The sequence below is a fragment of the Megascapheus bottae genome, chromosome 18, assembly GCF_031878675.1.
Source record: "Megascapheus bottae isolate mThoBot1 chromosome 18, mThoBot2.hap1, whole genome shotgun sequence".
Lineage (NCBI taxonomy): Eukaryota > Metazoa > Chordata > Mammalia > Rodentia > Geomyidae > Megascapheus > Megascapheus bottae.
In genome coordinates, this window is record NC_143526.1 from 25577917 (window position 1) to 25599764 (window position 21848).

At 45.5% G+C, this 21848-nt stretch overlaps 1 protein-coding gene across 1 annotated transcript in view; it reads left to right on the forward strand.

Annotated features, from left to right (window-relative positions):
• The first annotated feature begins 16416 nt into the window (after window positions 1–16416).
• Slc23a2 (solute carrier family 23 member 2) overlaps window positions 16417–21848 on the forward strand; it is a 108101-nt gene continuing 102669 nt past the window's right edge. Inside the window, exon 1 of the mRNA XM_090352036.1 lies at window positions 16417–16486. The gene's annotated coding sequence lies outside the window, so the exon portion shown is untranslated. The remainder of the gene's footprint in view (window positions 16487–21848) is intronic.

A 21848-nucleotide genomic window follows, 5' to 3' on the forward strand; every position in this document is an offset into this window, starting at 1 on the left:
TCTATGTGATTATACTTCTTAATCTGAAGGCTCCACTGGGGGCAGATGAATGTCAATATTGTCACTGGCCCAGGGCCTGCCAGATAGCCTGGGACCAGAGAAGAGGGTAAGAGAGTACCAACTTATTTCAGATGAGTGAGTGACACAGCCAACACGCCGGTCACAAAGAAACTGAATTCCAAGTAACCTTCCATAGTTGGAGGCTTTATCAGCTAGATTAGGCTTCTTAGATTCATTTCTTCATTTGTCTAGGACTAGCCAAACCATTTACAGAAAAACACATTCATTTCAGTTATCTCATTTAATCCTCAGAAATCATCTACGTGGGAATGGGTTCAATAGAATTAAGTTTGCTTATTAAGAAATTTATCGAGGAATTTGTATACACAGTTTCCCCAAAGTTACCCAGAAAGGCAGTGGTAGGGAAAAGACTACTTTTTCTCTTTAAGCCTGCAATTATTCTAAGATTAAAGGAACATTCAAGATGGGCATAGTGGTATATACTTGAAAAATGGAGGATTTGAGGTCAACCTGAGCAATAGAAGGAGATCTACCTGTCTTAAAAGTAAGAATGTATAAATGCCAGCCTTATAAGCCTGGCATTGGTGGCAAATACCCCTAATCCTAGTTACAGAGGAGGTTGAGATCTGAGGATCATGATCATGGTTCAAAGCCAGTCCAGGCAGGAAAGTCTGTTAAGGTGCTTTTTATGGCCAGTCCTGGGCTTGAATTCAGGGCCTGATCACTGTCCTTGGGCTCTCTCAAGACTGGCACTCTACCATTTGAGCCACAGCACCCCTTCTGGCTTTTTCTGTGTATGTAGTACCAAAAGTCAAACCCAGGGATTCATGCATACTAGGCAAGCACTCTGTCAGTAAGCCATGCTTCTGGCCCTGTTAAGACTCTTATCTCCAAGTAACCAGCAGAAAACTAGAAATGGTCCTGTGGTTCAAAGTGGTAAACACGAGCCTTGAGAATAAAGCACAGGGACAGTGCCCAGACCTTGAATTCAAGTTACATCGCTGACATTCGTTCTCTGTCTGTCTGTCTGTCTGTCTGTCTGTCTGTCTCTCTCTCTCTCTCTCTCTCTCTCTCTCACACACACACACACACACACACACACACCAATAAGCCAGTGTAGTGGTTAATCTATACAATCCCAGCCTTCAGAAGGCAGATGTGGGAGGATTTCAATTTCAAAGTTAGCCTGAGCTATAGAGTAAAATTCTATCTTAAAATGAAATGGAATAACCAAGGCACCTGTGGCCTGTGCCTATAGTTCTAAATGCTCAAGAGGCTGAGATCTGAGAATCAAGATTAAAAGCCAGCCTGGACAGGAAAGTCTATGAGATTCTCAAGTAACCAGCAAAAAAACTGGAAGTGATAGTCTGGCCCAAATGGCAGAGTACTATGAGGAGGAAAAAGTCAAGCAAGAGTGTGAGGCTCAAAAGTACACTCTCTCTCTCTCTCTCTCTCTCTCTCTCTCTCTCTCTCTCTCTCTCTCTCTCTCTCTCTCTCTCACACACACACACACACACATTAATGAAATAAAATACACAAAAGTAAACAAAAATGTTTTATTTGTCATCCAATAAGTTATTGAGTAAAATAACTCCATATCCTATACATATTCCTAGAGGCTAAAGCCTGGACCAGTTCACTTTCGTGGGTCTGACCTTTTACCTCAAGCTCCTTCTTCTTAGTAGTGGGCCATGATATTTTAAACAAGGAACATCTACCTTTTTTTTTTTTTTTTTTTTTGGTGGGTCATGGGACTTGAATTCGGCCTGGGTACTGTCCCTGAGCTCTTCAGCTCAAGGTGACAGCCCCACCCTTGAGCCAAACCCCACTTTCTGTTTTCTAGAGGTTGGAGATAAGAGTCTCAGGTCCTTTTGTGCCAGGGCTGGTTTTGAACCTTGAGCCTCAAATCTCAACCTCCTGAGTAGCTAGGATTATAGGCGTGAGCTACTGGTGCCTGGATTTTTTGGTCAGTGATGGGCTTGAAGTCAGCCTGGGCATTTTCCCTGAGCCACTTTGAGCCACAATGCCAAGTCTGGTTTCCTGGTGGCTCATTAGAGATGGACTCTCATGGACTTTTCTGCCTAGGCTGGCTTCAAACCATGATCCTCAGCCTCCTGGGTAGCTAGCTATGAGCCACCAGCATCCAGCACATCTAATTTACTGAAGGTAAGCAGGAATTTTTTTTGTAGACCTAGAGAAAAATGCACTTAAGTATTTAGCTTAATAAAACCTTACAAAGTATATGTGTTAGGTGTCTAGCGGCCATATAAGACAGCCCGAGCAGCTCCTCAGGAGACCCCTGTCCATCCTAAATTCTAATAGTTCAGTGTTTACTCTCTTCCACTTTATTCTACTCTATTGGTAACTTTTTCTTTCCTCACCCCAAGACTGTCAATGAGAGTCTAGCTTCAAACAATTCCCTTATTGAATAAAAACCCAGGGCTGGGAGTTTGGCCTAGTGGTAGAGTGCTTGCCTAACAAGCACAAAGACCTGGGTTCAATTCCTCAGTGCCACATATATAGAAAAGGCTGGAAGTGGGACTGAGGCTCAAGCGGTAGAGCTCTAGCCTTGAGAAAGCCTAAGGACAGTGCTCAGGCCCTGAGCTGAAGCCTAGGACTGGCAAAAAAAAAAAAAACCCAAAACCAAAAAAAGACCAAAAACAGTTTCTTTATCCAGAAATTGGCAATGTTTCTGTTTTGCCTCTAATCTAGGTTTCCTTCTAGGTTTGTCTGGTAGTTATTCTTAGATGTCAATTTGACTGAGCCAAGAGATGCCCAGATAAAGATAAAACACTATTTCTGGTGTGCCTGTGAAGGTGTTTGAAGAAAAGATTAGCATTTGGATCACAAGACTGAGTTAAATTTTTTTTTACCCCCCCCCCAAAGTGAGTCAAATTGTCCACTCAGGGGTAAGGGATTTGAGGACCTGAGAACAAAAAGTCAGAGGAAAAGCAAATTCTTTCTTCCCCTCCATGTACTGGAGCCATGGCTTCCATTTTCTGCTGCCCTTGGACATCAAAGGCTCCAGGTTCTCAGGACTCAGACTGAATTGTGTCAACAGCTTCCTTGGTTTTCCAGCTTGTAGACAGTGGCATGGTTTTGTGAGCTGATCCTCATAATATATGTTCAATTAGATGTTTCTATATCTGTATATCCTACCAATGCTGTGTCTTTGGAGAGCTCTGTTTTCACTTCTCTAGAAGCCTGAAGGTTACTCCTAAGTCCTTTCTTTCTCTTCATGTTTTACCTTGTCTGTCCCTAGCAATTCAATTACTATAGAAGATGTCATTGAACACTGTCAGAAAGTGTGGCTCAAATGGTAGATCAGTTGTGAAAGAAGCATGAGACACCAGGATCAACCTTAGTAGTGCCAAAAAAAAGTTGGCAAACACTTACTGAGTATTGTGTTGAGTCCTATGTAGAGTTAGCATAGAGTTACATATATCAAGATCTCTGCTTTCTGCTCTGATGAATTGACAGTGATAGAGAGGAACAGAAAAGTCTTTTCAGTAAAGTTTCATTCTAAGTGCTAGGAGTTTTGTGTTTGTGTGGAGTTCATTTACATCAACCTTGTAGAGGCACGGTAAGACTTTATGAGCAAGAATGACTCAGAAGAGTTAAAGTTAGATTCAGGCAATGAAAATGGTGTCCCTTGAATCAGGGACAGGAGGAAGAAGAGGCTAAGAAGAAGAAGAAAAGGAAAATTAAAAAAAAAACATGGTAGAAAAGTAGAACCAGCAGGAAATGAAGCCGCAATGCTGAGAGGAGAGATTGCCTAAGAACACATAGTGCTAGGTTTACCGAACACCTCTCCAAACTTCCAGTAGAACACGTATGGGGTGTGGGAGGGGATGTGTGGGTGGGAGGGGGACGCTGAGGGATTGTGCAATTTGGAGGGTGTACCTTAGGAATTTCAGAGGAGTGAAGAAATGGAAGCCAAATTGCCAAAGGAGAGGAGGAATGTGAGGGAGAGGAGGAGCAGGAGGTGGTTCTTTCCAGAAACTGAGTTGAGAAAGGAAGCAAAGAGGTGCTTTCAGAAGGAAGAGGGATTCTGTGGAGATATGATGAGAGGTCTCAGAAGCTAAAGCTAAAAAAAGAGTCCCTCGGTGAAAGAGCTATTGGGGATGAAGAAAGAGTACTATGGAAGGGTTGTAAGTAAGGTAGATCTATTTTTAACTTTTTGAGGAAGGTCCATACTGATTTCCATAATGGTTGCATTACTTTTCTTCATTTCCACCAACAGTGTATAAGGGTTTTAGTCCCCCCCTCATTTTCAGCAGCATGCATTTTTTTTTTTTTGAATGTCAGTCTGATTGGGGTGAGATGGACTCTTAGTGTAGCTTTGGTTTGCATTTCTTTTGTGGCCAAGGATGGTGAACATTTCACGTATCTAACAGCCATGTGTATGTCTCCTTCTGAGAACTGTTTCTTCAATTCCCTTGCCCATTTATTAATTAGTTTATTTGTTCTATGTTATTCTTAGGCCGTTTAATTTTTTAGCTTCTTTATCTGTTGACTAGTTGGCAAAGATTTTTTTTTTCAAGTGATACAGTGAGTTCTTGCCTAGCAAGAGGAGTCCCTGACCTCCACCACCAGCACTAACATAAGGAAAAAAAAATAGGACCGGGAGTTTGACCTAGTTGTAGAGTGCTTGCCTAGCATGCACAAAGACCCAGGTTTGATTCCTTGGCATCACATATATAGAAAAAGCAAGAAATGGGGGCCGGGAGTTTGGCCTAGTGGTAGAGTGCTTGCCTAGCATGCATGAATAGCCGGGTTCGATTCCTCGGTACCACATACATAGAAAAAAAGCTGGAAGTGGTGCTGAGGCTCAAGTGGTAGAGCTCTAGCCTTGAGAAAGTCCAAGGACAGTGCTCAGGCCCTGAGCCCAAGCCCGGCAAAAAAAAAAAAAAAAAAAAAAAAGCAAGAAATGGTGCTATAGCTCAAGTGGTAGAACTCTAGCATTGAGAAAGCCCAAGGACAGTGCTCAGGCACCAAGTTCAAGGCCAAGGAATGGCAAAACAAAACAAAAGTCAACAAAATGCAACTCTAAATATTTAGCTGGGGCATGGTGGCTCACATGTGTAATCCTAGCTACTCAGGAGGCTGAGATTTGAGGTCCAAAGCTAGCCTGGGCACTAGGAAACAGGAAATAGGTCTGTGGCTCAAGGGATAGGGTGGTAGCCTTGAGCTGTAGAGCTCAGGGGCAGCGCCCAGGCCCAGAGTTCAAGCCCCATGGCTCCCACACACACACACAAAATATTGATATGTGTTATAATGTAGGTGAACCTTGAAAACCTGCTAAATGAAAAAAATAAAAACAGTTACCAAGGGCCACACATGATCACTTCATTTATTCTAAATGTTCAGAGAGCTGATATCCATGGCACACCTGTAAATCTAGCTACTCAGGAGGTGGAGTTCTGAGGATCAGGGTTCACAGCCAGCAAGAAAATTCATGAAACTCTCTTACATCCAATTAGTCACCAGAAAACTGCAAGTAGAGCTGTGGTTCAAAGTGGTAGAGCTCTAGTCTTGAGCAAAAAAGCTCAGAGACAGCATCCAGGGCCTGAGTTCAAGCTCCAGGACCAACTTAATAAATAAATAAATATCCAGAGTTGGCAAATACATAAAAAAGAGAATACAGACTAGTGGTTTCCAGGGGCTAGGGAAAGAGAGGAACTGGAAATATCTTTGTATGTATATAGATGTATGTATGTAAATACATACATACATACATCTATATACATATATATAAAAGAAGAAAGCATGGTTAATGTGGAGGGAAAAGGCTCCTTGGTATTCCATGTAATGCTTATATTCCCAAATGTTCATTTTATTCTGTCTCTGTTTATTTGAAAAAGGGACTTGCTAGGTAGCCTAGGTTGATCTCAAACTTTCACTCCTTTTGCCTCTCTTTTCTAAATAGTTGGACTGCAGACACCACCTTGTTTCTACCACACATCACTGACCACAGGAAGAGATAGTGAGCAGGTCTTTCTCTCCCCAAGCTTCCTGATACTGGGCTTCCCTTACATAGGAGACTGATGGGTCCTGCTTACAGAGGTGGCAAATGCAGGGAGCTCTTGCCTGTTTCAAAGTTAGACATGGGACCTTGAGACATTCTCTTTCAGCTTTTTCCTATCATCCAATCTGATCTCTTCAAAATTAAAAATTGTGTGTATTCTGCAGCATTACCCTGAAGAGAAAAGAGGCTATGGTCTAAATCCTCCTCCTCCTCCTCCTTCTCCTCCTCCTCCTCCTCCTCCTCCTCCTCCTCCTCCTCCTCCTCCTCCTCCTCCTCTTCCTCCCCCCCTCCTTTGTCTTCGTCTTTGTCTTCTTCCCCAGTCCTAAGCTTGAGTTCAGGGCCTGAGCACTATCCTTGAACTTTCTCTAGTCTAGAACTCTACCACTTGAGCCTCAGCACCACTTCCGGCTTTTTCCTATGTATGTGCATGCTAGGCAAGCACTCTACCACTAGACCAAACTCCAGGCCCTTTTTATTTTCTTTTGAGATAAAATCTTGGTAGCCCAGGTTGGCCTGTTATACTATGTTGCTCTAAGCTGGCTTTGAACTTTGATAATCCTGCTTCAACCTCCAGAGTACCTGAATTACAAGTAGGTGTCACCACACCAGTTCAAGAATAAATTTTCCTTTCCTTTCCCTCCATTCTTTTTTTTTTTCCTTTTGCCAGTCCTGGGGCTTGAACTCAGGGCCTGAACACTGTCCCTGGGATTTCTCAAGGCTAGAGCTCTACTACTTGAGCCACAGCACCACTTCTGGCTTTTCTATGTATGTGGTACTGAGGAATCCAACCTAGGGCTTTGTGCATGCTAGGCAAGCATTCTACCATGAGGCCCCTTCTTCTTTCTTTTTCCCTTTCATCCTTCCCCTTCCCTCTTCCCTTCTTCCTTCCCTCCCCTCTCTTTGTTCTACCAGTACTGAGGCTTGAACTCAGGGCGCATCATACTCCTGCTTGGCTTTTTTCCCTCAAGGCTGGCATTTTTTCACTTGAACCATATGTTCACGGCTGGCTTTTCACTGGTTAATCAAATACAAGTCTCATGGATTTGTTTGCCTGGACTAGCTTTGAACTGTGATGCTCAGATCACAGGCTAAATAGCTGAGTAGCGAAGTAGCTAAGATTACAGGCATGAACCATGGTGCCTGGCACAAAATGTTCTTGCAAGTTTCAGTTTGGAGAAGTAGAAGGTAGGAATGTATCAACTACTGTAAGGAAAATGGAAAAGAAAAAAGTAAATGGAAACAAATGCATATAAATTTTGAATTGATGACAAAAATAACTATATAAAATAACTCAGTGGCTCTTGCCTATAATCCTAGCTACTCAGGAGGCTGAGATCTGAGGATCATGGTTCAAAGCCTGCCTGGGCACTAAAGAATGGGAGACTTATCTCCAATTAACCACTAGAAAACAGGAAGTGTTGCTGTGGATCAAGTGGTAGGGCGGTAGCCTTGAGCTGAAAGGATCAGGGACAATGCCCAGGCCTAGGGGTAGGGCTATGTAAGATAAAAGAAAAAAGAAGCTTGAGATGAAGTCAAGGGTTTGGATTTCTCAGTGGGCCAGAGCCTGTTTGTTTAGCTTGTTTGCTGGGTCATTCTTCTATTGTGTAGGCTTGGTGGCTTTGAAAGATTTTCAGAAGGGGTGTGAGGTGGTCAGTTCTGTTTGGGATGATAAGGATGGTTTGGGAGATAACTCTTGAAGTCCAGAGGCCTGTGAGGGACAGTACATACTTGTGCTGGATGAGACAAAGACTTCCAAGAAAGCTGGCTCAAGTTGTCTGTACATGTGTGGATATGTAGTCGTAAGAGGGACAAGGAATCAAAGATCACCTCAGAGTTTCTGATGGCCAAACAAGAAACCCAATACGATCCATGTGTGAGGGGAATGATGAGAGAATGGACATGTGTTACAATGATCCCTTGGCATCCTAGAGACTTGGTTCCTGGAAATTCCCCATATTCAGGTACTGAAATCCCCACAGGTTCAAATCTTTGTAAAAAAAAAAAAAAAAGAACCAGTATTTGCATATAATCTGCACATATTGTTCTATTTTACATCACCTCTAGATGATTTATTATTGCTAATCCAGTTTAAATGTCATGCAAATAGTTGTTATGCTCTAGGAAGTAGTGGCTAGGAGAACAAGTCTATACATGTTCCATATAGATTAAATTTTCCCTACATCTGCCTTCCTCTCTCTCTTTCTCCTTCCTCCCTCCTTCCCTTTCTTCCTTTCTACAGGTGCCAAGCCTCCTGAGCTAAGATCCTTGTACTTTTTTAATCTTGAAATTTTAAATTAGTTACATTAGTTATACAGGAGAGAATTCATTATCATATTTTTACACATTTTGCAATACATACCAATCAATCTCACCCCCTTTTACTCTTTTCTTCTCTTCCCCATTTCCAAAATCAATCTTGTATTTTTGCTCAGCTTTATTTTTTAAATTTAAACATAAAGGTGATGTACTAGGGATTGCAGCTAAATAAGTTAGGCAATACGTATGTTTTTTTTTGTTTTGTCTTTTTTGTGGGAGGGTAATATCACTCCTTGCCATGCATTGCTCAGTTGTTTTTCCTCACAGCTGGTGTTCTACCACTTGAATCATGCTTTCAGTCCTGCTTTCTGCTGGCTTATGGGAGCTGGAATTGCCCAGACTTTTCTGCTTCCTGAGTAATAAGCTTACTGTACCAAGGCCTTGGGATATTTTTTTTTTAACAGTCCTGGGGCTTGAACTCAGGGCCTGGGCACTATCCTTGAGCTTTCTCAATATTAGTGCTCTACCACTTGATTCACAGCACCACTTCTGGCTTTTTCTGTGTATGTGGTACTAAGAAATCGAACCCAGGGCCCCAAGCATATTAGGCAAGCACTCTAGGCCTAAGTATATTTTTGATCTGCAGTGGTTTGAATCAACAGATGCAGAACCCAAGGATACAGTCATACAGTCAATTCCATTTATAATTTCTGGAGACCATTCAGGGTATATGTATGTATGTATGTATGTATGTATGTATATGTATATATATATATGTATATACACACACACTCAAGGCTAGTGCTCTGCCACTTGAGCCACAGCACCAAGTCTGACTTTTTCTGTGTATGTGGTACCGAGGAATTAAACTCTGGGCTTTGTGCATGCTAGGTGAGCAGGCTTCCACTAGGCTATGCTCCTGGCCCATCAGGGTATATTTTTGAAGGGACATTGGAAATGTATTTCTAGAATTTCAGAAGAATGTCTGGTGTAGAGAGAGAAGTCTGGGAAGCAAGAGGAGGTGACTGACCTTCTGCGGGATTTTGAAGGACAGAGAAGAAGAAGAGATGGGGAGGGAGGTATTATGGAAAACTGTCCGAATGAGCCTGAGCAATCCTTCCATCACTGAGGGAAACAGAAAGGAGAGTACAAGACCCAAAACCTTACTAGGTGTTATGAGCTCAAGAGGTGCTACTGTTGAGGCTTGAACTCATATCCTAGGTGCTGTCTCTGAGCTTGTTTTGCTCATGGCTTACACTATGACTTGAGCCAGAGCTCTACTCTGTGTGTGTGTGTGGGGGGGGGGTGGTATTTAATTGGAGAGCAGAGTCTTCCAGATTACCTTGTTCAGGCTGGCTTTGAACAGTGATCCTCAGATCTCAGGCTTCTGAGTGGCTAGGATAATTAATCAGTGTGAGCCATTGGTGCCTGGCTAAGGAAAGAATTTTTAAGAAGGATATATCAATAGAAGGTTACAGAGCTATTGGAGAAGAAAAGGATCATAAGCAGGCAAATAGATTTGTCAAGTAAAAGGTCACAGATGACGTCTGAGAAGGTATGAGCGTGAGTAGTGATGAAGTGGGGACAAGAAAGAGAGGGTGGAAGAGAGGCTAGAGGCTGAGGAGCCTGGGACAGTGGGAGTAGTTTTTGTTTGCTAGAATACAAAAACCAAATGAATAAAAACCAAATGATAACCCCCCCCCAAAAAAAACCCCAAATTATAAATGTCTATAGAAGGAGAGGAAAGCAGGCCAGGAGCATGGCCTAGTGGTAGAGTGTTTACCTAGCATGTATGAAGACCAGGATTCGAGTCCTCGGTACCACATATACAGATAAAGCTGGAAGTGGTACTGTGGCTCAAGGGGTAGAGCACTAGCTTTGAGAAAGCCCAAGGACAGTGCTCAGACCCTGAGTACAAGTCCCAGGACTGGCAAAAAAAAAAAAAAGATATTGAAATAATTCATAAAATTATTGTATGGAAGGGATAAATGAAATACTTCAGAAGGTTTGGACCTTAGAGCACTCTTCTATTCCAGAGGATTTCACCCACACCTCAGCTTAACAGAACACAGAGCATTTTCTTTTTTTTTTTTTTTTTTGTTTAACTTGCTGGGAAATATTCTCACAGGTATAGAAAGATGATTATTTAACAGTACCTGAATGTCTCACAAAATCTCTAAGACATATTTTTCCATCTTCAATGAAAAATAAATATCTTGCCTCTCAATGTATTCTGGATTTAATGACTTAACACTTAACATTTAATTTTGTTTTTTTGAGAAAGGATCTTGTTAGGTATCCAAGACCGGCTTTATACGTGCAATCTTTATTTTTTTGCCAGTCCCAGGGCTTGAACTCAGGACCTGAACACTGTCCTTGGAAGCTTTCTCAAGGCTAGAGCTCTACCACTTGAGCCACAGCACCACTTCTACTTTTTCTATGTATGTGGTACCGAGATATGTATCCCGGGTCTTCCTGCATGGTAGGCAAGCACTCTACCACTAGGCCAAACTCCTGGCCCCTATACTTGCAATCTTAACCTTGGCATCAGTGAAGTACGAGGACTCAGGTGCATGCTGCTATGCTGGACTCAATCCTTGTAATTTTAAAATATTAGAAGTTATTAGAGAGGTACAAAGCACACATCTGTTTGTCACCAGAAAATAGATAAAGGTTTTCAGCTTCTGTCCCAGTTCACATGCAAAACTATGGGTCTGTGAGATCTACTCTTGAGAAGCATCTCAGGTTATCTCACAAGCTGAAATGTGGTACTGAGGCCCCAATTCTTTAAAAAAAAAAAATTCTGTGAATTAGGACCTTAGCTCAGACTAGCTTCAAACTCTCTGTCTTGTCTGTCCTTCCCTTTCTCTTGTGCCAGTACTGGGGCTTGAAATCAGGCCCTTGCACCCTGGAAGTCTGTTGAATCACACCTCAGTTCCTGTCGTTCTTCTAAGCTTGGGAAGACAAGTTCATGTCTGTCTCGTGATACTGTCCAAGAATACTGTTCCACCCCTTACTAGGTGGGGAATGAAGAGGCAGAGGCCTAGGGGAGGGTGGTAAAGTAGCAAATTTATTGAAAGCAAAAGTAGAGCACAGGAGCCAGGAGTTTGGCCTAGTGGTAGAATGCCTGCCTAGCATGCATGAAGAGCTGAGTTCAATTCCTTGGTACCCCATACATAGAAAAGCCGGAAGTAGTGCTGCGGTTTGAGTGGTCGAGCACTAGCCTTGAGGAAAGTCCAAGGACAGTGCTCAGGCCCTGAGTTCAGTCACCAGACTGGCAAAAAAAAAAAAAAAGACCCCAAAACAACACATAAAAAACAACAAAAAAACGTAGAGAGAGACTCTATAGAGAGGGGTCCTAGGCCCTGGTCCGATGAACTCTTCCGGAGAAGTAGTCTTTATGCTTTATGAATCCTCTGGCCTACAGACAATTAGTGACCAACCTATAACTCTCTCGCTCTGGGCATGAGCACCAAAGTTAAATCTGAGCTGGGCATGATGGCTCACGCCTGTAGTCCTAGCTACTCAGGAGCCTGAGATCTGAAGATTGCTGTTCAAAGCCAGCCAGGGCATTAAAGACTGAGACATGGGCTGGGAGCATGGCCTAGTGGTAGAGTGCTTGCTTAGCATGCACAAAACCCTGGGTTCGATTCCTCAGTACTGCATACACAGAAAAAGCTGGAAGTGGTGATTGGCCCAAATGGTAGAGTGCTAGCCTTGAGAAAGCTCAAGGAGGGTGCCCAGGCCCAGAGTTGAAGCCCCATGACTGGCAAAATAAAGAACGTGAGACTCATCTCCAGTTAACCACTAGAAAATGGGAAGTGGAGCTGAGTCTCAAGGAGTAGGCAGTAGCCTTGAGCTGAAAAGCTCTGGGATAGCACCCAGGCCCGGAGTTCAAGCCTTACGACCTACCAGAAAAAACAAAAAAAGTTAAGTCTGATTGTTCACGCAGAAGGCCTTACCTCACTCCTAGGGTAGGATTTTGAGGAGGAAATCAGGATATAATGGGAACAAAAAGCATTTGAAGCCGGGCACTGTGACTCATTCCTGTAATCCTAGCTACTCAGGAGGCTGAGATCTGAGGATCAGGGCTCAAAGTTAGCCTGGGCACAAAGTTGGTGAGACTCTCATCTCCAATTAATCACCAGAAAACTGGAAGTGGCATTGTAGCTCAAGGGGTAGGGCATGAGCTGAAGAGCTCAGGGACAGTGCCCAGGCCCAGAGTTCAAGCCCCACTAACAGATACACACACAAAAAAGCATTTGAATGGGAATCCAGAGGTTTATGGGAGGAAGAACTGCCATTTTGAGTAGTTGGAGACACTATGGGAACAAAAAGTACCACCATGCTGGGAGCTGGTAAGGCCATACTTGTAATCCTAACTACCTAAGAGGCTGACACCTGACGATGGTAATTCAAGTCTAGTCTGGATAGGAAAGTCTGTGAGACTTACCTCCAGTGAACCACCGGAAAACTGGAAGAAGAGCTGTGGCTCCAAGTGGAGTCTTACACAAAAGAGCTCAGGGACAGAGCCCAGGCCCAGAGTTCAAGCCCCATGAACAACAACAATAAAGTGATGTGGGCCACCCGGTGGGCTACCTGTTTTCTGCTGAATGTTAGGTCTGCCATTGTCTATCCCACCTACCTAACAATTTCTCCCTTTGTGTTCCCCCCTGGAGAGCAATTGCACCCATCATGATAGGCGTTCATAGAAAAGCAGGCCTGTATAGCGTGTAGGTGGCAGGATAAACGGATACACCAAAACCTGCCTGAGAATGACATGGGGCTAGAGGGCTACAGGAGAATAAGAAGGACGAAAGAATGAGGAAACAGTAAATCACTGGTATCACATTTTGTGTGTGTGTGTGTGGGGGGGGGGGGGTCATGGGGCTTGAACTCTGGGCCTGGGTGCTGTCCCTAAGCTCTTCAGCTCAAGGCTACTTCCCTATCCCTGGAGCCACAGTCGTACGTCTGATTTTCTAGTGATTAATTGGAGATGAGAGTCTCACTGACTTTGCGCCCAGGCTAGTTTAGTATGAGCATACTCAAATCTCAGCCTCCTAAGTAGTTAGGATTACAGGCGAGAGCCACTGCGCCTGGCCTATGGCATCACAGTCTTGTAGGAAACAAAAAGGAGACCCAGCAATCAGAAAGCCAACTTGAAGGACTTCAATTCTAACCGGAGGCCAAACTCTGAAAGGAGGAAGACAGCCAAGGTGGAGGAAACAGGCTAAACTGCTGTCTTTCCCATAGCGTTTTTATTAGTACATGTGCTCCTTTCTCTGACCTACTTCATTTCTAATATACTTTTCTATCATCTTTATGTTCCAATCTTGCCCAAACCTTTCTTGTCAGATTCAAGAACCAAAGTCAATTCAGGTGTCCTAAACTTTGTGGTATTATTGGGTGTGTTGGGTGGGAACTTAAGGGTTATGTAGTTTTTCTGACTTGGACTCTTTTTTTTTTTTTTTTGTGGGTCATGGGGCTTGAACTCTGGGCCTTGGCACTGTCCCTGCCTGAGCTCTTCAGCTCAAGGCTACCGCCCTACTCCTGGAGCCCTACTCCGAGAGCCACAGCCCCACTTCCCCCTTTCTAGTGATTCTTTTCTCTAGTGGAGATAAAGAGTCTCAAGGTCTTTAGTGCCTGGGCTGGCTTTGAACCATAACCCTCAGATCTCAGTCTCCTGAGTAGCTAGGATTACTGGTGTGAGCTACCACAACTGGCTTGATTTGCACTCTTGAAGTAGGTTCAATTAGACAATAATTATGAGTATTGAGGCCCACCTAAAACATAGCCTGCAGTACTTCCTTTTTCCTGAAATGTTCTGAAGTCTATCAATATTCAAGCTGGAAGAGGGTTTTTTTTTTTGGGGGGGGCGGTTGTTCTTGAGGCTTTTACTCTGGGCTGCCCTTAGCCTTCATCCAAAGGCTAGCATTCTACCCATTGAGCCACAGTGCCATTCTAGTGGCATTCTGGTGGTTAACTGGAGATAAGTTTCCTGGACTGGCTTTGAACCATAAGCCTCAGATCAGAGCCTCATGAGTAGCTAGGAGTAAGCCAATGGTGCCCAGCTTTTTTTTTTTTTTTTTTTTTTTTTCCATTTCAAAGAATAAGACAGATTTAGATAGCTCTTCCTAAGTTTAAAGGCATTAGTAGGTCTTAGATCTCAGAGAGTCCCCGCCCTAGATTCCTAATCTAAGAATTTAATCTTAAAAGCGTTAGGTGTGAAGGGAGCTTATCTGCTTTCTCTTTGAATTCTTAGTTTTAACTTGAGTCTGGCCCTTTGAACATTGGTTGAAAATATAATTTTCTCGTTTTCTCATGTATTCTGCCTCAGTTCTTCAAGCTTGTGTTTGTAAAATTTCTGTAGTTGATGGTGATCCACTATTTCACTGATCTGTGTGATGCTAGTACTCCCAGACTGCAAATACTCAGGCAACTGCAATGATTCAACCCGCTCTTAGCCATGCGAGGTCAGACAAGGTCTACTATTCTTTAAGGCTCTGGAGGAAGTCTTGAATTACTATATGGTTAGTAAGCAACCAACAGGCTGTGGCTTCAAGATGAAGAGCTTAGGAAGGTGCTATTTGTTGGCCTTAGTGGTTCATGCCATTAATACTAGCTACTAAGTCCGGAGGCTGAGATTTGAGGATTGTGGTTGGAAGCCTGCCCAATTTCATGAGAATTTAATTGCCAACTAACCATCAAAAAGTCCTAAGTGGGGCCGGGAGTTTGGCCTCGTGGTTAAAGTGCTTGCCTAGCATGCACGAAGACCCGGGTTCGATTCCTTGGTACCACATACATAGAAAAAAGCCGGAAGTGGTGCTGAGGCACAAGTGGTAGAGCTCTAGCCTTGAGAAAGTCCAAGGACAGTGCTCAGGCCCTGAGCTCAAGCCCAGGACTGGCAAAAAAAAAAATAAAAAATAAAAAAAAATCAAAGTGCAGGTGAGGCTCAAGTGGCAGAGCATTAACCTTAAGAGAAAAATCTGAGAGAAAGAGCCAGCTCCTGAGTTTTAGGCCCAGGACACCCGCCCCGCCCCACCCCAATATATACATACATATATATATATATATATATATATACATATATATTTTTTTTTTTGGCTATGTACACAGGCAGTTTTAGCAGTGACTCCTTAAGGTGTTTCCCAGATCAGCAGGACCAGCCCCTTCCACGAACTTGTCAGTAATGCAAATTCTAGGGCCTCGCCCTCAGCCTTCCAGCCTCAGGAGCTCTGGGGGATGGGGTGGGGGTGGGAGGTGAGGCCCAGTGTCCTAACCCGGCAGGTGTGCTCCCGGCTGGGCGGGAGGGGTTTGCACCGAGCAGGGCTGCAAAGACCCGCGTCAACCTTTAACATCTGGGCATTCGTCACCTGGGGAGCAGTTTAGAAATGCAGAATCTCGGGCTGCTCCCCCTCCCCCCAGCAGAACCAGTTCCCAACCTTCTCTCCAGGGAATTCCCAGTCTGAGGTGCCAGGTGCGAGCCTGTGGCTGGGCACGGGGCAATGCAGACCCCTCTTCTCCGGCCAGCAAAACCACCCGACGGCCTCATTGGAGAAGCGGCGAGACGGGTGTAAAACGCGCAACCCCGAGCGCACCAGCGCGCCGCCCACTGCTGGATACCAGCCGGCAGCGATGGCAGGGCTTCGGGTCTGGCTGCGTGAAACCCCGGGCACGGTTCCGGAGCGGGGGGATTCCCGGGCGAGCGCCAGGCGTTCCAGGTGGGTCCCCGGAGCAGGTGTGACGCGAAGGGTGGAGGAAGCGGGGAGAGCTTCCCGTCTGTCCCGGGGTCGGGGATCCAAAGGAAGGGGGAAGGGGGACTGCGGGGGGCGAGGTTCGCCCCGGGGATGCTCCGGGGCGGGCTCAGGGCTGGGGGCAGGAGGGCGGGAGGGCGGGGGTCGGGGGCGGGGAGGGAGGTGGGTCCCGGGCCGGCGTGGGGGCGGGCAGCTCCGCGGCTCCCCGCCCCCGATCCGCCCCTCCGCGGCGCCATTTTGCAGGCGGCTGACGCGGGGACCGGAGGCAGTGGCGGCGGCGGCGGCGGCGGCAGCAGCGGCAGCAGCAGCAGCAGCAGCAGCAGCAGCGGCGGTAGCAGCAGCGGCGGCGGCGGCCACGGCGGCCACGGCGGGCACTGCGGAGCCGAGGCGCCGAGACTGGACGGGAGCACAGCGAGGCGCGACCCAGGTGAGAACCGGACCCGCGGCGTCCCCCCCACGTCTCCCGTCCAGTCCAAGGCTCGCACCTGCCGGTCGGGTCTCCAGTTGCCCGCCGCGCCCACGAGGCCGGCCTGGCACGGCCCCCTCGCGCGCTGTCACCGACCCCGCGGCGCGGCCTGCGCCCTTCCACGCCACGGGGCTCCCGAGGCCCTGTGTCCGCGGGTCACCCCTGTCCTGCCGCCCGAGATGCCCATCGTCCTCAGTCCCTTGCTTCCCCGGGAGGCCTGGTCGAGGGGGGGGAGCCCCCCTCTGGGCGCTCACCCCTGCCCGGCGTGGGAGCCGCCGAGCACTCCGCGGAGACAAGTGGGGTTCCCCGAGACCCGTGGGCCGCTCCCGCCTCCACCCTTCACCCCGGTGCTGCGTCCGCGCATCTCGGGTTCGGTCCCCTCGCTTCTCCCCAGGTGGTGCGCGCGGGCATCATCTCTTCGAGGATCCCCGAAATTCTGGACCAGGCGAAGGGGCGACAGGGGTGTGTGTGTGTGTGTGTGAGTCAGTGTCAGTCAGTGGTGCCATTTACATGCTTGCTTGCTGCCCTTCCATAAAGGCTGCGATAAGTAATTTTTAGAAGCATCTGCTGCGACATCTGGGCCATTCTCTGCGGTCTGCCCCTCAGCAGTCGTGGGCTCCCTCCTTCGTGGTTGGCACCTCTCTGGGGAGAGAGATGGACATTTTGAGTGTGGTACTTCAAGGGCGCGGGATTTCCTCCATCGTTTGGCCCTGAGTATCCCCCTTGGCTGGGGGAGCCGCTGGGAACTCGGCTTGCGGACTAGGAGATCTTAAGCATGACTGATGAGAAATGATTGACTTTCGGCAAGGGTAAATGAGGGCAAGTACAGGTGGAGGGAAGTTTTCCGGCAGGGCTTTCTGGGGCCGGAGGTGGGGGGGGGGCGCTTTGGCAGTGGTTGTTAGTGTTTTGTTTTGTTTTGTTTTGTTTCTTCATTGCTGGGAAGGAAGATGCCCTCCCTGCTGACATTTGGGTCATACGTAAGCAGCGAAGGCCGGGGATGTGCGAGAGGACATGGGACCCAAGTCTGGGGACAGTCTGACGGTAGCTGTCATCAATTGAGCATGTGACCTCGCTGAAGCAAAAAGGCTGGAATCTGGGGTTAGCGGTTGCCTTTGTGGTCTGTTTTATTATTATTATTTTTAATGATTTTTGCATTTGAGTGCTGTTGGGCTCTGACCTCACCTGTTTCAGTCGTGTGCACTTACCTTTTCACCTTTGCTGGTGACTGCCAGCTGCCCAGAAGGTGTTTGGCTCAGGAGTGGTTTATTAAGGGCTCGTTCAACCTCCACCTACAGAAATCTGGGTTAGAGTTGACCCCCATAGATTCACTTATGAATGCAGAACTATTGCTCATTCTACACTCGTCCAAAATTTAATAGCTTGTGGGCTCTTATGGATCTGAGCAGGGTAAGCCCTTGTGACTCACCTGCTAGTTAAAAGGAGATGATGGGTGTGTCCAGCCAGACAAATAGGCTGCCGACTTCCCCAGCACGGGGTGTCTGCTTTCTAGACCATTTAGTTTGCTGAAAGCCATGCATTGGCTTTATTTTTAGTATTTTTTCTTTTAGTTGTTTTGCTTGGGGTGGGAAATGATTTTTGTAATAAAAAGATAGGTCTCAAACATTTTATGAACTGTTCTCAAGATGGTTCATGATAGATATTCCCCCACCCCCTTTCCTTTCATTTAAACTTAGTAAGACCTTGTACTCAATAAGGCCAGCAGCTCTAACCATTTGAACCGTGTCCTCAAAGTTGGCAGTTGTTTTTGATTGCATGGTATTGCTGAGATTATTAAGAATCAATTGAGATGCTTAAAACCAGGTGTGGTGGCACCTGTCTGTAATCTCATTACTCCATACATTGGTTGAGGCAGGAGGATTAGGAAATTACTGGTAGGCCTGGACTAAATAGATCGATGTGGTCTCCAAAACAGGGTAAAAGTGTTTATGGAAGTACCTGGCTAAAATTTTATAGAAGGCTTTGCTGGTTTTCTTATCTTTCATGCTTGTCATGTGTAGTACTGTAGAAATGCTTCCCATCCAGTCATCCATCCTTCCATCTATCCACTTACTCATCCTTCTCATTTTTAACAAGTCATTATTGATTTTTTTAATTTTCATTTTTCCAGTCCTGGGGCTTGAACTCAAGGCCTAGGCACTGTCCAGGGGCTTTCTCAAGGTTAGTACTCTTATCACTTGTGCCACAGCACCACTTCTGTCTTTTTCTGTGTATGTGGTACCGAAGAATCAGACCCAAGGCTTCATGCATGCTAGGCAAGCACTCTACCAATAGGCCATGCTCCCAGGCCCTTGATTAATGTTTTGACTGATTAATTTTTGTACTCAAGGAACCTAAATAATGGCTGGGAAGGTGGCTTAGTAGTAAAGTGATTGTCTATCATGCATGAAGCCCTGGCTTCAATTCCTCAGTACCACATAAACAGAGAAAGCCAGAAGTGGCACTGTGGCTTAAGTGGTAGAGTGATAGCCTTGAGCAGCAGTAGAAGCTCAGGGACAGTGCACAGGCCCTCAGTTCAAGTCCCAGGACTGACCAAAAAAAAAAAGCCTAAAGTCTGATTTGTTGAGTATTGGAAATACTAAATCAGTTCTTCTTGCCAGCCCTGGGGCTTGAACTCAGGGTCAGAGCACTGTCCTTGGGCTTTTTCAAGGCTAGAGCTCTATCACTTGAGCCACAGCACAACTTCCAGTATTTTCTATGTATGTACTGAGGAATCGAACCCAGGTCTTTGTGCATGCTAGGCAAGCACTCTACCACTAGGCCAAACTCCTGGCCCCATAAGTCAGTTCTTCCTGTGCTCATGGGCTCCATCTGGGAATCTATATCTGGAACAATAATAGGTAAAAGAATTTTCTCATTTTGGGGAACTTTCTCATTAAAAATGCCAAATAATAATTGGCAATTCTATTGGTGCTTTGTATCTGTAAATGGTACTGAGGGATTGAACTCAGGGCTGCTAGCATGCTAGGGCATGCTAGGCCAACCACTCTACCTCTAAGCCACATTCCCAGGCCTGTGGAAGCTTTTAAAGCCTTATTTTTTATTTAAGGTTCTTAGGATTTTTAATTTTAAGCATCTTAACTGCCCTCCCTTGACCTGTTTTCCTGATCTTGCTTATAAAAGTTCCCTAGCCTCATAACCCCATTAATTCATCTTTATATCCTGCTGTTCTCCCAGTCATTCTTTCTCTTCAGAAGGCTAAGACTGTAGGTTTGCTTTTATTCTGTCCTTTCTACTTCAGGCTAAGCTGTGCATTACTGCCTCAGGTTTTAAACAAGCCCTTTATGTACATGAAGTCAGTCTTCTCATTTTCTCCCTGGCTTTGCTGTCTTTAGTCTGTTGCTTTGTCTAGGTTAGGGGTGGGAAACCTTGTTTCTGCTTTTGTTCATGGGCCATACAAAATTATCAATACCGGTATGGGGGCCAGTGGTGCTGATCGGAACATATGTCTGTCCATGGAGACAGAAGAATCCGGAATCTAGGTTATGGCTCTTCCAAAATTGAGAGTTGCTTTCAGTCTGTACCTTTCCTGAGCTTTTTGAAATCTTCCTGCCTATATATCTATATGTCTATATATCTGTCTATGGATCTATCATCTATCTATATACCTATCTACCTATCTTATCTATTATTTACTTTGTGTTCAGGTCTTGGGACTGGAACTGAGTCTGGGCACTATCCTTTAGTTTTTTTGCTCTAGGCTGGTGCTTTACCACTTGAGTCACTGCTCCTTTGGTTTTTTGGTAGTTAATTGTAGATAGATGGCACTAGTGGCTCATGACAGTTGCTCTAGTTACTTAGGAAGATCCAAGAATCACAGTTCAAAGCCAGCTTGGGTAGAAAAGTCTGTGAGACTCATCTCCAATCAACTGCCAGAAAACAGGAAGTAGGCCTGTAGCTTAAAGTGGTAAAGCACAGTACCAAGGTCTGTGTGTCAGTGAGCAGAGTAGAGTAAGGACTTGACCCTAGGCTACTTAATTGCGAGCCCCAAAGTTAGACTCTAATCATGCTGTGTCTCTGTGTTCCAGGAAGCTCTTCACCAACTTGGGATGAAAGGTATGGTTGGGTCTGGTGCCAGTGGCTCATGCCCGGAATCCTAGCTACTCAGGAGGCTGAGATCTGAGAATGGTGGTTTGAAACAAGCCTGTGCAGAAAAGTCCCTGTGAAACACTATCTCCAATGAACCACTCAGAAAACCAGAAGTGGTATTGTGGTTCAAGTGATAGAGCACAGAGAGGCTCAGGGACAGTTCCTAGGCCCTGAGTTTAAGCCATATTCCAGACAGAGCAGAGGTATGAGTATCCTTAAAGGGTGAAATGAAAGCCCTGTGAGAGAACTACTGAATTGGGATAGTTGGAGAGAGTTCAGAGTGTGATGGGGTGAGGCTGAAAGGGCCTGTTTCACTGTATCGTGGGGGAAGTCCACCTGGAAATTCCCAGAAGGGACTTACTCAGATGTGCATTTTTAGAGTGCAAGGTACTTTGGGAAACAGGTGGAATAGGCCCCTTCTCTTCCTTCTTTTGTTTGGGGTTCATTTGTGGCTACTGCGTTTTCCTTTCTGCACCCCTTGTACTCTTTCATTAGTAACTCACATTGATCGCCCTGGAGGAATCTTCCAGAACTGTCCCACTCCCAACTTTATCACACTCCCAGACTTTCCTTTTTGCTCAAGTAAATAAAACATCCCATCAACTTCACTCATGTAATTAAGTTTGAATATACTTTTTGTGGATCACCCTTTTACTGCAGATCTTGATTTCATGTCTCTGGGACTGTCTTCACTCTGGGATTTGAGAGCACAGGGAATGTTTCCCCTAATTCTTAAGTTAAGATTGCAGTTTCAAACCTGGTTTGGCTTCATCATCTCCTCGGTAGCTTTGGCTAAAATCCTTCCTTATCGTCAAAGGCAGATCCACTGGCTGGGGGTTGATTACTTGTCTGATTTGGTAGCTCTCATACTTTGGTTTCTCTTTCAGATAGGTCAGGTAGGACCCAGAAATTCTCACTTCTAGGAAGTTCCTGAGTGATTGGGATATACTGATTTGATTCCCTGTTCTATCCATACTTACTCAGGAGACTGTATAACCTGCAAGCCTCAAGTACTTTTTGCCTTTGTTTTAAATGCCAGTCCTGGGGCTTGAACTCAGGACCTGGACACTGTCCCTAAGTTTTTTTGCTCAAAATTAGTATTCTATCAGTTGAACCATGTTTTTATTTACTTATTTATTTTTATTTCTGATGATTAATTGGGGATAAGTATCATAGACTTGATGCCCCAGGCTTGCTTCAATCAAAGTGTGATTCT